The 16,660-nt window shown below is 43.0% G+C and overlaps 1 long non-coding RNA gene across 1 annotated transcript in view; it reads right to left on the bottom strand.

Annotated features, from left to right (window-relative positions):
- Positions 1-3,894: 3,894 nt before the first annotated feature.
- LOC142071645 (uncharacterized) overlaps positions 3,895-16,660 on the bottom strand; it is a 100,229-nt gene continuing 87,463 nt past the window's right edge. The window contains exon 4 of the long non-coding RNA XR_012667848.1: positions 3,895-4,107. This is a non-coding gene — a long non-coding RNA (uncharacterized LOC142071645). The remainder of the gene's footprint in view (positions 4,108-16,660) is intronic.

Genomic DNA, 16,660 nt, shown 5'->3' with positions numbered 1-16,660 from the left:
AGTTTGTGCAGGTGTCGATGGGACAGTGTATGTGCTAAAAGTTAGGAACATGCTCAACTACCTTTCTGAATTGGACTCTAAAATGATTACATGAGATAGAAGGGAGTGAAGATTCAGCTGAGTGGCTTCTATGATTTTGTTTGAATGACTATGACCTTTTTCTAGGTTTTCATTTGTTTCAGACACATTTCTTCATGTGTTCCTAAACATATGGAAATACAGTAAGTAAATACAGTAAATTATACCCACTATTAACTAAAATAAAATGGGATTCCAACCCTGGTCCAAATCCTAAAGTTCTGAAGAGCTAATGGAAACCCAGGAAGCAACAGAAGGTTTGCCTGAATAAGATTTGAGTATGGATTTAAGGCTTTGGTTCCAGGTTAAGAATTAGGACACATAAAGTGAGGCTAGTCAGAATTAACCCAGTATGTAGAAGGGGAAGGAAAGGTGTCTGGGACGCAACTAACTTGCATGGTCCTTTCTGGCCTGCAGAACCATTTATTGAAGGGATGGTTAAGTGGCACAGATTAAGCTCTTTAAGAGTTCCTATTTGCTCAGTTTATACAATGCTGTCCAGAAAGTTATATTGAAGGTTGATAGCATTATCATAATTATTTATTTTGCTATAAGCCAGATTTATAGATATTTGTAGCATTTGTAAAGCTAAGCATCAGAAACATTAATAGCTTTACTAATTATATCACTACTTTAGAGAAATAAATAGTGATAAAAATGCCAAGTAAAGTGAGCTAGTAAAACATTTTAAAGAGAATTTTAAACCAAATTGCTGATTGATGATCCCTTGGGTGAGTCTTAAGTTTCTGGATGTAAAAATTGGGTTTCCCATTAGGTTATGAGTTCTACTTACCTCTACCCACTACTGCTTGGAAATTAAAGCTGATCATATTGAATGAGGGATTACTAAATCCTGTTTTACTGGGTGCTGCGACTCCTACTAATTACACCAAACAGAATCGTTTCACTATGACCTTGTCCTCTGCCCTTCCTACCTGTTTGACTGCTTTTTCTTCACTTCTTGTCTCTCACTGCATGCTAAGACTGTAAACTCTTTAGAGTGGGCATGTGATGATCCTGTGTCATGGTGTTATGAAACAAACAGAACTATCCTGTGCTTTGGGACTCAATTATCAAAATGTGGGTAGAAGGAGAAGTTTGTGTTTGACTTCTAGTTGGCTGAACTTTATAGTCAACACTGAACCCAAAGTCAAAACTCTTTGAGTTGCCCCCATACTCCCTGTACTAGATATTATACACTGTAGAACAGGGCTAAGGTTATTAGAGGCAAAAATAATGTAACTTTTTGTGAGCTGCATATTCTGAGGAGAAAAGGCTTAAGGTGTGGCTCTACTCTGGGAAGTGATGAGGGGAAAATGACACTCTCTTAGTTGGCAGACTTGACCCTGATGTGTACTGAGATCTTGCTGAAACAAAAGAATGTTTTTATTGCCCTTTACTTGCATGAAGCCAACATAACTAAGAGGGAATGCAAACCTGTGAAGGGCATAACTTGGCTTGCAGAACCTTTATTACAGATGATTAACAGAGAGAAAGAAAGAAACCAGCTTGACTAGAAGGTCTCTGGTTGAGTTTGCAGGCTGGCAACTAGCAGGGATTTGCTGGGGCATAGAGAAATCAAAGCCAAACCCTCCTTCTCCTGCCATAACCCCTATACTGGAGGTGAGGAGGGGTGTGGCATGGGAGTTGCTCTGCAAAAACGTGAAGGTTTACCCATGCACAGAGAATTCTTAGAGGGCGTGATCTGGCAAAGCAGAAGCCGGGATCTGGCCAAAGTGTCTTTCCCAAATGTCAGTGTTATGTGGATCGCAGTATTCTTGCCATTTCAGTTGACTGTCTGCAGTTTGCAGGCCCACATGCTCCCACTGGAATGTATTGCAGTTCTGGTCCTGCCACATACAGCAGAATGGAGGACTTCACTCTCTCCGATTTCCCTGCAAAGCCACTTGCTTCCAGAAAAGTTTGGAAGCACTGCAGTCATAGAATCATAGAATCATAGAATCATAGAATATCAGGGTTGGAAGGGACCCCAGAAGGTCATCTAGTCCAACCCCCTGCTCAAAGCAGGACCAATTCCCAGTTAAATCATCCCAGCCAGGGCTTTGTCAAGCCTGACCTTAAAAACCTCTAAGGAAGGAGATTCTACCACCTCCCTAGGTAACGCATTCCAGTTTTTCACCACCCTCTTAGTGAAAAAGTTTTTCCTAATATCCAATCTAAACCTCCCCCACTGCAACAGTCATCTCCTCCAGTTCTCTGCCAGGTTACCCGAGGGATTCATGTGCCTTTCCTAGCTCCAACTGTGCAAATATTTAGTTTTCTGCCGGCACTATGTAGGTTAAGCTGAACCAAGCAACAATCTCCTGCTGGTATGCTGTGCTGAACGTTTACTATTCCAGAATAGCCCAAGGTTGGCATCTCATATACAGTACTTTCAAATCTCTCCATATTTGTTCATGCTTCTTCCTGTTCTTAATGAGGGGAAGTTTCATGCTAGAGAGGAAGGATTCACAATGGTGAATCAAAGGACTGTTGAGATGTTCTCTGACGCAGTTAGTTTTTTACCATCCCATGGCTACCCTTCTTTAAAATAACAGAATCTCTGCATTCTATAAATGGTTGCTTATTGTATGTAAAGTTCAGACAGATTGAACTGGTTAGACTTATGCATGCTTATGAAGGAGCATAGTAGTCTATGACCGAAGAACAGAGGAGTAAGCCAGCTTTCAAAACCATGGTGAGTTGCTGAGTGTCCAAAAGGTGCCCTCTGGAAAAGGCTTCACATTCCTCAGTGTCCACAGGACCAAGTTAGCCAATCCACGCTGCTTTGCTGGATATGACAACCGCCTTTATCCATGTTAGCAGATGCCCGCATAGAACTGCACTTTCTGATCACAAAATCTAGTGATATGGATGTTGATGGGCCTGATCCTCCTCTTACTTGCACTGGTTTTGCACCAGAGTAATTCCATTGACTTAGTGAAGTTAATTCTGTTTGTGCTGGTGTAAAGAACTAAAGAAGCTGGTGTCTTACACCAGAAATAGGGAAATGATCCTGAACAATGAGATCCGCTAGACTATGAATATGAATGCTAGCTTCGCCTTTCTGCTGATGGGTAGCAAGACCTTTTAACCTCTTGGCCCTTCCCATTTATCTCCACTCCCTTGAAAGTAACATCAAGGGTTACATCTATTGAGAGAGATGATGTTCAGCACAGGGCTTTAGGGTTTTTTTTCCTGAACAGAAGTTTTCAGAAATGATCTTTGCCTTTGCATCGATCTTTTGCAAAATTATGAAAATATTATAGGGGCTGAATGGCTGGATTTGACCTTGCCAAGAAATACCGACACTGAAGTTTCAGAAGGTTAATGATGGCCTCTATATTGATAATAAATACTGCCCAGTATAATTATCTTGCCAATAAGGATAAGGGACTAGCAGTTTGATGAGATTATGTCAGGCCTAGTCAGATAATGCAGATATTTTTATCTCTGCACTTTTTTGAAAAGGGGGATGCTGCAGCTTTAATTAAATGTTATATGAATACATTTCACATAGACCCAAACATAGGGCAACTGTGTTTCAGAAATGCTGTTTCTACATTTAAAATGCATTTGAAATGTAATTTTAAAAAAAAGATAATGGAAAAAAACCCTAAAATAACTAGAAAGAAGCCAGAATATAGTAGCTCATCATTACACTAATATATCAAACAATATGAGCTTAGCTTAATTATCCCCTTTGAGAGTTGAGAAAACTAAGCACAACCTTCAATTTACAGCTGTTTGGTGCCGGGAACCTGAATTATTATTTAAGAAGAAGAGAAAAAAAAAGTTTATTTATTGTGACCTACACTCAGTTTTTATTCATCATGGAAAATCTGTATATTTACAAATGAGGGCTATTCATCTGCAGACTGCAGCATTCTTCAGCTGTCCGGGGCTGTATCAGCCGCACTTCTTCAGCTTTTGTGTTCATCTCGAAGGCTCTTCATCCAAATTGTTCATCATCTTGATGGCGGAGCTTTATCTTGCTCTAGTGCAGCTGCATTCCACTTATCCAAAGTGCTGAGAGATACGAGAGAGAAAGAGAGAGAGAGAGAGAGAGAGAGAGAGAGAGAGAGAGAAGCAGAATAGAAAAGAGAAAAGGGAATGGCCAGTGCTCATATGAGGATAATTTGTAGTTTCTCAATAATAATAAAAAAAAGGAGGACAGGCTAATTACTGGCTTAACTAGGGCAGCCTGTGGATCCTTATGTCAAAAGGACTGGCGTAATTATTTGCCATCAAAGCACATTCATATTGTGGCACAAAAGAAGGGCCTTTCGCAAATGGATCTCACTAATAAACAGGGCTGAGAGGAGCATTATGTGTCTCCCTGGATGCAAGCGCATTAACACAGTGACATGGAGCATAACTCTGAGCCTGGAGGAGGAAAAAAAAGAATGATAATTATCCGCTCTCCCCACCCTTCCGCTCCTTTTCCTTTGTGTTGGACTAGCAATCCGAACATGACCCATTTGAAGGCCCAAGGCAGGCTATTAGTGACCTTTGTGCATTGACAAGGTGGCTACATTCGTAAAAGCCTGGATCTTGATGTCAGGAGGGTCACATGAGCCAGCCAGAGTAGCTTTAAATGGTCCAGCAAACACTTCAACCTTAAAGACCCCTGGAAGGTCATGACCAATTTAATGTAGATGAATCCTGCATGAAGAGGGCTCTTGTGAATCCACAGACAAAAAGTTTTGGAGAATTTTTTTTAAACAGGCCTTACTATTAGAAATAATTTTTTTTAAAAAAAAGATTAAAAGGAGAGAGAGAAGAAGAAGAAGAAACTGGGTCAAGAAGGTCATTTCTGCAGCCAATAAGATATTATGGTGTAAGGAACTATTATGGGATGCAGATTTTCATTTAGAAAAAAGAATGGCCTTTTAAAAATGAATAAATATTTATATAGCTTTTAGGGATGGTTGTTACTATCTATTTTGGTTGATAATGGTTTCAAAACGGGTCAGAAATAAATTAGAAGATTTATTTATATTGCTTGTGAGAACAGAGGGCTGTGGATTTGCACTGTGGATTTTTAAGACTAAGCTACAATGAGTTGTTCACTGGAGAGTCAGACTGGCAAATATACCCAAGTTACAAGTTTGCCAGCCACTGAAGTTTATCTGTTAGGCTTGTGTTTGGCAGACAGATTGCTGCTGCTGCATATCATCACTGAATGAGCTGGTCTTGTTCCACACTGGAGTAGTCAGTTGAGCTATGTTAAAAGGATCAGCAGTCTGCCTGAGAAAAATGTTTGGAAATGTTAGGGGTTTTTTTTTCCCCTCTCACTTTACATTTTCATATGAAACCTCTATGAGGTGCTTAGGCTGAGTACCATTAACTGCTCCCAGTGGATATACACAGCACCCTGTGCCATAAAGGAGTTGAGGACATTCAACAGCCTACAGGAAGCATTCATTCAGTGCTTCATGTCATTGGGTGAAGGCTAGAGGTGGTTAAATTATATTTTCTTTTTAATTGGAGGGATTTCAAAATTTTGACGTTGTCTCCATTTCACAGGGCTGACAAAGGATCCATTTTTCATTGGGCTGCTAAATGAAACATTCTGATAATGGTTTCAATTAGAGCTGTACATAGGACAAAAGTTCTGTTTTGTGAAGAATTTCATGATTTCAAAATTTGGCTTTCTTCTAATTTGGAATGGAAACCGAAAATTTCAGATTTCTCTGTGAAGAAAACTCAGAGTAGTTTTTTGTTTTGGGTTGATTGAAAATTGAGGAAATTGAAATTATTTCAATTTTGACTTTTTAAGAATTTTATTATATTGTAAATGTAATTGAGAGAGAGAGATTCCAAAATAAATAAAAAAAAAAACCTTAACAAAAAAGTAATTTCAAACTGAAAAATAGAAATGCTTCGTTCCATAAATGTAGAAACTGGACATTTTGACATTGTCAGAACTCCCCTCCCCATTTTTCTTCCAAAACAGAATTCTGGTGAAATCAACTCAGTTTTGCAAAGCATTTTGATTTCAGCAGAATATGATTCCTTTGAAGATTCTCCAACCAGCTTTAGTTTCATTTACATTTTCTATTAAAAAAAAATTTAAAATTCGCTAACCATTTTGCAACCTCTTCCCCCGCCCCCATTTTTTTTTTTTTTTTTTTTTTTGTAAAAACATCAGGTTTTTCAAGAGCTTTGCCATTTTTTCAGTGTACAGCTTTTCACTTTAAAAATTCCAACCAGGTCTAATGGGTGTGCTTGGCTCCCTGCAGGAACAGGCCTTTTGTTAAGTGTGGTAGAAATAGCAATCGGGGCTGCATACTGTACCAAAACAATGTATCAAGGTGAACGATTCTATTTGAATTGATACATTGATGAGGGAAGTGGATAGGTCCGCAGCAGGTGGGATGGGGCAGACAATAAAGATAACTTGATTATTTTAAAATAAATCAACCTGGCTACAGGACAAGAGGGGAAGGGCAAAGGGAAAACAGAATTTTCATAAAGCTATTGCTCATAGATCATCTTCTCACACTTTGACACTATGGAATATTTTAATATAACTGCAAATACTTTTCATTACTCTGCCCTTAGACTCATGGTTTTGGAGAGCTTCTCTTTTTTTTTCTTTAGAGATCTTGCTCTCTAGATGGGGCTTTCCAGGATCTCACAGCTCCATTTTGTGCAATGGCAATTAGTGCAAAGTCTGCAGTGGTATTGTGTCTATGCATAGACACCATTCAGCTGCCCTGTACGTTGCACTCCAAGCCTCTGGAATCGCTGCTAGTTTATGCTGCGTAAGTTCTCCTCCGCAAGTGGATTAGGTGTTCCCTTTAAAATATCCTAGCTCAAATGTTGCAGTTTGAAATCAGGGGGAAGCAGCATGGATTCTTCACAAAGAACAATTGACCTGATATTGATGTTCATGTGCTATCAGGATTGTTAAACTTGTTACAAACTGCTGTGTGAAACCAGAGGCCTGCTAAATTGAACTACAGTTCAGTTCAGTTGTTACCCAGCACCTACACGAGGGAAAAAGGTAGAGTTTAGGTTGTGTTTAGCTAGTATATGTTAGCTAAGCATGACTTAAGCTTGCCCACTTTTTTTAGACAAGACAAAGCCGTCAGCAAGGGGGTGTCTGGAAGATAGCACTGATAGCTCCCAAACTACCTTTTACTGTCGATAAACCATATAGAGAAACCTCAGCCTCTAGAGCTGTCTATCTGACCATTTTCACAAGAGCTGAATTCACACGAGAAAGCAAAAGTATCATAAAAAAGAAAAATAGATTGGAACTTTTCAGCTAGTAATCTCATAAAACTACTTTAAATAGTAAACCTAAAGCAATCATTAGTGCTGTTATTTATGTTGACATTAAGAAAACCATTAGCCACTTCCCTGCTGGATTCCAATACAGCCAGTGTGGTGGTGAAATGTGGTAGTATTTTTTAATGATTCAACATTCCACTGAAATGTCACGAGTAATGACATGTTGGACCTAGTCCATGTGGCAACTCTGGAGGTGTACTTATAACATTAGGCAGCATTTAAGTGTCCAAACAAACCTGGAAAACCCCAAACAAACTAAAAATAGCCGAAGCTGAGTTTTTACTTTGAAAAGGGAGATGAGCCAGAGATTCCATAAAGTCCACTAGGGCCTTACAATTTAACATGAAAGGTGCTCAGGTTCTATGGCAATGGGTGGCAGTATAAGAGCCTGAGATAAATAGACTTTTTGTATTGACATTTATGGAAAGTCCCTTATTTATAATATCTCAGACTATATAAAATGGCTTTGGAAAAGTATTTCTGATTAACACAAAAAGTTGTCTTTATTTTGTTTATTTAATTTTGTTTAATAACGCTGAATAGAGCGGGAGCCTCCAGAGACAAAAGCATTTGAGGACGGTCCTGCAGGCTCTCATGTACTTCTGAGAAATGCTAACTACTCTTGACTCTAGTGGGTGTTAATGGGAGTTCTGAGTGCTCAGCACCCTTCAGAAGTACTCAGGACTTTACCAGATCAGGCTCTTGGGGGCCTATTGATAGTGCCAGTATTTTATACAACTTACCTGTCTATACTTCATCATTGTGGGACTATTCCAGAAATGCTCGCTCAGACAAATCTCCCGTATACTTGTCCTGACTAGTCATTCCCAGAATTGATGCCACTGGGAAGCAGATGCTGTATCATATATTTCCTGAAGCTCCACTTAGGAATGGTGTAAATATTATAGGGGACTTTGCCTTTTTGTGATTGGGCACTGGCAAACAGAGTGTTTAAGGGAAAAACACATCCTGCACCTTGTCAAGTCAGATATCCTCAGAGTCATTGAACACTTGTAGAATCTGCCTATGTTGCATCATTTTGTTTTAAAGGTAGTTTAATAGTTTAACAATTAGTTTAACAGATATTCAAGCTAGAATAGTATTTGCAATACATGCTCACAACATCCAGCATGCTACAGTAAATCAATTATATTTACAGTTCTTTGTTCCCATGGTACAATTACTTTAAAACTGCTGTCACAGGGCCCTGTTCTTGAAAATATATGTATGTACCAAAGTAAACTTTGAGGCTTTATGACTGTTACACAAAAAGCTTACGCTGAGTGACTCTAATGTACAGAAAACTAAAAAATTGGACCACATGCTAAAACGATGAGGTATTCAGCTGACATTCAATATTCTGTTTATGTATGTGCATCCCCAAACTAAGCATCTGCCAACTAGATACTAGTCATCAGGAAACAGATACCAGACAGGTACCCACCTGGAAGTGGGAAACCCTGGGCCCTGCTCCAACCTCTCTTTCATTCTTTATACACAGTGGAACAGCTTCAACAGGGGAGGCTGAGGAAGCCTCACATTCCAATACCCCATAGCTCAGTAGTTAGAGCACTCTTCAGAGAGGTGGGAAATCCCTGTTCATTTTCTTTCTCCCACTCTGGCAGAGAGAGGGAAATTGAACCAGGGTCTCACACATCCCAGGTGAATATTCTAACACTCAACTAAAAGGTATAAGGAGGGCAGCGCCACCAAAACCACCTTCCTCTCAGGATTTTGAATGGGATCCGATCCTGTTGGTGACCTCTGAGTTTGCCTACCAGATCAGGACGTGCATGCGACTTAGACGGCTGAATACCTATCTTCCCCTGGTTTGGGAATTGCTCTGGGGCTTAGATGGGAAACAGGCATCCAGATGCTGTGACAGGGTCAGGCCAGACGGCTACAGGAGAGTGATAGATATATTGGCCCCAGGTTAAGTAGGTCCCTTTTCCCTGGGTAAGGTAACAGGGAAGGTTCCAGAACAATCAGGAACTTTCTGGAAACAATTAAGGCAGACAGGCTGATTGGCTGCAGGTGTTCTAATCAAAAAGCTGCCAGAATCAATTAAGACAGGCAGGCTAATCAGGGCATTTGGATTTTAAAAGGAGCTCACTTCAGTTTGTGGCGTGTGTGCGAGGAAGCAAGGGGAGCAAGAGAAGCAAGAAGCTGAGAGTGAGAAGGTGTACTACTGGAAGACTGAGAAGTACAAGCATTACCAGACATCAGGAGGAAGGTCCTGTGGTGAGAATAAAGAAGGTGTTGGGAGGAGGCCATGGGGAAGTAGCCCAGGGAGTTGTAGCTGTCACGCAGCTGTTACAAGAGCCACTGTAGACAGCTGCAATCCACAGGGCCCTGGGCTAGAACCCAGAGTAGAGGGCGGGCCTGGGTTCCCCCCATCCCTCCATCCCCCCAACTCCCTACTTGATACCGGAGGAGTTGACCTGGACTGTGGGTTCCACCAGAGGGGAAGGCCTCTGGCCTGTTCCCCCAATCCACTAGGTGGATCAGCGGAGACTGCAGGGATTGTTCTTCTTTCTTTTCCCCATGCTGGCCAGTAATGAGGCTAACTGAGTGAATGGCAGATTTTAGCCACGAAAATGGCCAAACTGAGGGCTGCAGTGAACCTCTGAGGTGAGCAAATCCGCCAATAAGCGCAGGACCCACCAAGGCAGAGGAGGAACTTTGTCACAATGCCCACAGGGAGGCAGCAGTACATATGTTCACAGGTGGAAACATAGGTTCCAGGGAACTTTTACCCTGAAAACCTAGATGCCAAGTGCATTTAGGCACCTACAGCATTCAGTAGGAACCCCCTTTCTCTGTGCATCACATTGGTCATGGAACTGGAACTTTGGGTCGAAAAACAGAGCTTTAGATGCCCATCCCCCATTTTGGAAAGTGCTTTAAGATTCTTTGTTGGAAGGCTTTGTATAGGCATAACATACTATTGTACTAGAGAATAGGTTCTCACACGGAGTTCTTCTTTTACCTTGTCTACTGTAGTCTTGCAGAGATCTTATACTGGTTAGTGAAAACCAATATATACATAGGGTATGTCTACACTACGAAATTAGGTCGAATTTATAGAAGTCATTTTTTTAGAAATCGGTTTTATATATTCGAGTGTGTGTGTCCCCACAGAAAATGCTCTAAGTGCATTAAGTGCATTAACTCGGCGGAGCGCTTCCACAGTACCGAGGCAAGCGTCGACTTCCGGAGCGTTGCACTGTGGGTAGCTATCCCACAGTTCCCGCAGTCTCCGCTGCCCATTGGAATTCTGGGTTGAGATCCCAATGCCTGATGGGGCTAAAACATTGTCGCGGGTGGTTCTGGGTACATATCGTCAGCCCCCCGTTCCCTCCCTCCCCCCGTGAAAGCAAGGGCAGACAATCATTTTGCGCCTTTTTTCCTGAGTTACCTGTGCAGACGCCATACCACGGCAAGCATGGAGCCCGCTCAGCTCACTTTGGCAATTAGGAGCACATTAACCACCACACGCATTATCCAGCAGTATATGCAGCACCAGAACATGGCAACGCGATACCGGGCGAGGAGGCGACGTCAGCGCGGTCACGTGAGTGATCAGGACATGGACACAGATTTCTCTGAAAGCATGGGCCCTGACAATGCATGCATCATGGTGCTAATGGGGCAGGTTCATGCTGTGGAACGCCGATTCTGGGCTCGGGAAACAAGCACAGACTGGTGGGACCGCATAGTGTTGCAGGTCTGGGACGATTCCCAGTGGCTGCGAAACTTTCGCATGCGTAGGGGCACTTTCATGGAAAGTCACTTTGTGACTTGCTTTCCCCTGCCCTGAAGCGCATGAATACCAAGATGAGAGCAGCCCTCACAGTTGAGAAGCAAGTGGCGATAGCCCTGTGGAAGCTTGCAACGCCAGACAGCTACCGGTCAGTTGGGAATCAATTTGGAGTGGGCAAATCTACTGTGGGGGCTGCTGTGATGCAAGTAGCCCACGCAATCAAAGATCTGCTGATATCAAGGGTAGTGACCCTGGGAATTGTGCAGGTCATAGTGGATGGCTTTGCTGCAATGGGATTCCCTAACTGCGGTGGGGCTATAGACGGAACCCATATCCCTATCTTGGCACCGGAGCACCAAGCCGCCGAGTACATAAACCGCAAGGGGTACTTTTCGATAGTTCTGCAAGCTCTGGTGGATCACAAGGGACGTTTCACCAACATCAACGTGGGATGGCCGGGAAAGGTGCATGATGCTCGCATCTTCAGGAACTCTGGTCTGTTTCAAAAGCTGCAGGAAGGGACTTTATTCCCAGACCAGAAAATAACTGTTGGGGATGTTGAAATGCCTATATGTATCCTTGGGGACCCAGCCTACCCCTTAATGCCATGGCTCAGGAAGCCGTACACAGGCAGCCTGGACAGTAGTCAGGAGCTGTTCAACTACAGGCTGAGCAAGTGCAGAATGGTGGTAGAATGTGCATTTGGACGTTTAAAGGCGCGCTGGCGCAGTTTACTGACTCACTTAGACCTCAGCGAAACCAATATTCCCACTGTTATTACTGCTTGCTGTGTGCTCCACAATATCTGTGAGAGTAAGGGGGAGATGTTTATGGCGGGGTGGGAGGTTGAGGCAAATCGCCTAGCTTCTGGTTACGCGCAGCCAGACACCAGGGCAGTTAGAAGAGCACAGGAGGGCGCGGTACGCATCAGAGAAGCTTTGAAAACCAGTTTCATGACTGGCCAGGCTACGGTGTGAAAGTTCTGTTTGTTTCTCCTTGATGAAACCCCCCACCCCTTGGTTCACTCTACTTCCCTGTAAGCTAACCACCCTCCCCTCCTCCCTTTAATCATTGCTTGCAGAGGCAATAAAGTCATTGCTGCTTCACAGTCATGCATTCGTTTTTCATTCATCACTCAAATAGGGAGATGACTACCAAGGTATCCCAGGAGGGGTGGTGGAGGAGGGAAGGAAAATGCCACACAGCACTTTAAGCACAGCACTTTAAAAGTTTACAACTTTAAAATTTATTGAATGACAGCCTTCTTTTTTTTGGGCAATCCTCTGTGGTGGAGTGGCTGGTTGGCCGGAGGCCCCCCCACCGCGTTCTTGGGCGTCTGGGTGTGGAGACTATGGAACTTGGGGAGGAGGGCGGTTGGTTACAGAGGGGAAGCAGTGGCAGTCTGTGCTCCAGCTGCCTTTGCTGCAGCTCAACCATACACTGGAGCATACTGGTTTGGTCCTGCAGCAGCCTCAGCATTGAATCCTGCCTCCTCTCATCACGCTGCCGCCACATTTGAGCTTCAGCCCTGTCTTCAGCCCACCACTTACTCTCTTCAGCCCTCCACCTCTCCTCCCGGTCATTTTGTGCTTTCCTGCACTCTGACATTATTTGCCTCCACGCATTCGTCTGTGCTCTGTCAGTGTGGGAGGACAGCATGAGCTCGGAGAACATTTCATCGCGAGTGCGTTTTTTTTTCTTTCTAAGCTTCACCAGCCTCTGGGAAGGAGAAGATCCTGTGATCATTGAAACATATGCAGCTGGTGGAGAAAAAAAAAGGGACAGCGGTATTTAAAAAGACACATTTTATAAAACAGTGGCTACACTCTTTCAGGGTAAACCTTGCTGTTAACATTACATACATAGCACATGTGCTTTCGTTACAAGGTCGCATTTTGCCTCCTCCCACCGCGTGACTACCCCCTCAACCTTCTCCCCTCCCTGTGGCTAACAGCGGGGAACATTTCTGTTTAGCCACAGGCAAACAGCCCAGCAGGAATGGGCTCCTCTGAGTGTCCCCTGAAGAAAAGCACTCTATTTCAACCAGGTGACCATGAATTATATCTCACTCTCCTGAGGATAACACAGAGAGATAAAGAACGGATTTTGGTTGAATGCCAGCAAACATACACAGCAATGCTTTGTTCTACAGTGATTCCCGAGTACGTGTTACTGGCCTGGAGTGGTAAAGTGTCCTACCATGAAGGACGAAATAAGGCTGCCCACCCCAGAAACCTTTTGCAAAGGCTTTAGGACTACATCTAGGAGAACTGCAAATGCCAGGGCAAAGTAATCCTTTCACATGCTTGCTTTTAAACCATGTATAGTATTTTAAAAGGTACACTCACCAGAGGTCCCTTCTCCGCCTGCTGGGTCCAGGAGGCAGCCTTGGGTGGGTTCGGGGGGTACTGGCTCCAGGTCTAGGGTGAGAAACAGTTCCTGGCTGTCGGGAAAACCGGTTTCTCCGCTTGCTTGCTGTGAGCTATCTACAACCTCATCATCATCATCTTCTTCGTCCCCAAAACCTACTTCCGTATTGCCTCCATCTCCATTGAAGGAGTCAAACAACACGGCTGGGGTAGTGGTGGCTGAACCCCCTAAAATGGCATGCAGCTCATCATAGAAGCGGCATGTTTGGGGCTCTGACCCAGAGCGGCTGTTTGCCTCTCAGGTTTTCTGGTAGGCTTGCCTCAGCTCCTTCAGTTTCACGCGGCACTGCTTCGGGTCCCTGTTATGGCCTCTGTCCTTCATGCCCTGGGAGATTTTCAGAAAGGTTTTGGCATTTCGAAAACTGGAACGGAGTTCTGATAGCACGGATTCCTCTCCCCAAACAGCGATCAGATCCCGTACCTCCCGTTCGGTCCATGCTGGAGCTCTTTTGCGATTCTGGGACTCCATCATGGTCACCTGTGCTGATGAGCTCTGCATGGTCACCTGCAGCTTGCCACGCTGGCCAAACAGGAAATGAGATTCAAAAGTTCGCGGTTCTTTTCCTGTCTACCTGGCCAGTGCATCTGAGTTGAGAGTGCTGTCCAGAGCGGTCAGAATGGAGCACTCTGGGATAGCTCCCGGAGGCCAATACCATCGAATTGTGTCCACAGTACCCCAAATTCGAGCCGGCAACGTCGATTTAAGCACTAATCCACTTGTCAGGGGTGGAGTAAGGAAATCGATTTTAAGAGCCCTTTAAGTCGAAATAAAGGGCTTCATTGTGTGGACGGGTGCAGGTTTAAATCGATTTAACGCTGCTAAATTCGACCTAAAGTCCTAGTGTAGACCAGGGCATAGAGGATCAGCTTTTGTCCTTACACAGTGAGCATACCCCTCCATGCTGAACCGTATCTTTCTTCACCATCCCCCAGCTTTTACAATAAAAACCCTGATAATTGGTAACACTGTAATGTGGATGAACTACACCCTGGCACTGACGCAGAGCTCCATTGGGTGCAAGGGGTCACCACCTGCACCACATCTGATTGGAGGATTGGGGCTAGAATTCTCTTTCCAAGTGCATTCATTGCCTCAATAACACCACCTTCTTTTTCCTTCACCCCTATTCTCCAGGATTTTTTTACAAAACACGGTGGACCCAGTCCTTCCTTCTACGGGGAATTACAGCCATGTAACTGAAGTTAGAATCAAGCCTGTTCCGTCATGCATACACTAGAGTGTAAACAACATGGTTATTTTCTCTTTAAAAATATGTTTAGTAAAGCTATTTTATAGGCTTGATTTTTTTTTTAACTCAGGGTGAACGTTCCTGGCTTCATTACATTCAGCCTCGCCAAAGGCCCAGTGGCATTATTAGCAATAAAGACAATATTATTAATATTGCTACATCAGTGTAAAGAGAGTTACAGTTAACATTTGTAAAAAATACTATATTAATGGTTACTTTTTGTGCCAATAATGTTCTCTCTAGCAATATTCTATACACTTAGACAGAGTTTATGTACCTGGATATGTATTTCATAGCGTTGCCAAGAATAATCAAAGACAAATATAACAGTTGCATTTTTTTCTGATGAAATTTTATTGCTTCTTCTAAACTCAGAGTTGGCCTCCAGCAAGGGACTGTGTGTCTTCTTAAAGTAGAAGTGCCCCGTTTGAACTTTGCTATCATATAATGCTTTCAAGGCTGCTTGTCTAAAGTGACTTAATTTGTACTGCAGAACGAGTCTTGTACTCACAAATGCTCCAAAAGCCATAGTGAACTGGGGCAGCAGGGCTATTACTAATTTTTTTATTAAAATCCCTTAGGCATACGCACAAGGCCCAAAAGCAGCTTTAATAATAGACAACATACAGCACATTTTTCTTGTGTTGCCATGTAATCCAATCTAAAGCTTCTGTTCACTTTCTTTGTTTTACCTAGAGGACCAGCTTCCAATTTAGCTGTGGCCTGCACTAAACTGATTTTTCATTGTAATTAATGCCTGCTTTGGCCTCAGCCACTTATACAACTTTCCATAGAGGTTTGCAGCCATCCACAGAGTATTTCACTGAGTTACCCTCACAAACCTGCTACAGCTGCACTTTTGGTGTAACTTGATTGTTGTTATTATTATTATTATTTTGCAAAGAATTTTTAAATAACTCAGCCAAATAGGGTTTTTTTTCTTCTTCCTTTTTTTTTCTTCCCCTGTTGCACCTATTAAAGTGCTTGGGCAAGGGTCCAAGTGGAAGAAAAGCCTTTAAGTGATTTCAGAAGAGGCTAGTGGAACTTATTTAGGACCAGGGTCTGCTGTGGTTAATTTTCAGTCTGTGTTTTGTGCTGTCCATTTCCTCTGAAATCCTACCTGGGGTTTAAGGTTCCTCAGCACAGGATGTTAATAGACCTCTGCAAACATTCGCAAGGCAGCTTTCCCACCACTAACCTTAAAAAGATTGTGGCACTGGGCCCCGGGTCAGATTGAATAGATGAAAAAGTATATGCTGTGCTTTTGCTGCTCCTTGGACCTTTCCCTGTTGGCTTGTCTGACATTTTTTGGTGATTTTTCTTAGTACCTTATTTTCAACATGCTGTCTAGAACTTTCTGCTTATTATTGCGCTCTCCCCCACAACAGCATTACTAAATAGGAAAGAACAGCTATTAATACTTATACCTTGCCAGCTTCTTGAACTTTTCCTTTTCAGCTGTAAGGTGTTGCTTTCAAGTGGACCCAATGAATCAGCTAGGCCCCTCAGCACATAATCAATATAAAGCAGCAACTACAAAAGCAGGCTTGCCGATGCGAAGTTATCTGGATCTATCCCTTTGAAGGTCTTTGACATGCACCTTTCCTGCGAGAATATTTTTTGTGTGAAGCTAAAACAAGAAGTAATCATGAGTTAGATTTAATCTGATATATGTGATTTTTTTTCTCCTTCCAGACTCAAAGGGCATGAAGACATTAGTACTGTATGTGAGTTTGTGTGCGATCATGTGTATGTACAGACAGGTGCATGGATGTGTGTATGCACCTGTGTTGGGGTCTCAGTGTTAAATATTCACATGATTGCCAAGTGCTGCTGCA

The sequence above is a fragment of the Caretta caretta genome, chromosome 3, assembly GCF_965140235.1.
Source record: "Caretta caretta isolate rCarCar2 chromosome 3, rCarCar1.hap1, whole genome shotgun sequence".
In the NCBI taxonomy this organism is placed as follows: Eukaryota; Metazoa; Chordata; order Testudines; family Cheloniidae; genus Caretta; species Caretta caretta.
Note: the sequence above shows the minus strand (reverse complement) of the source record. Positions and strands in the feature narration are given on the sequence as shown.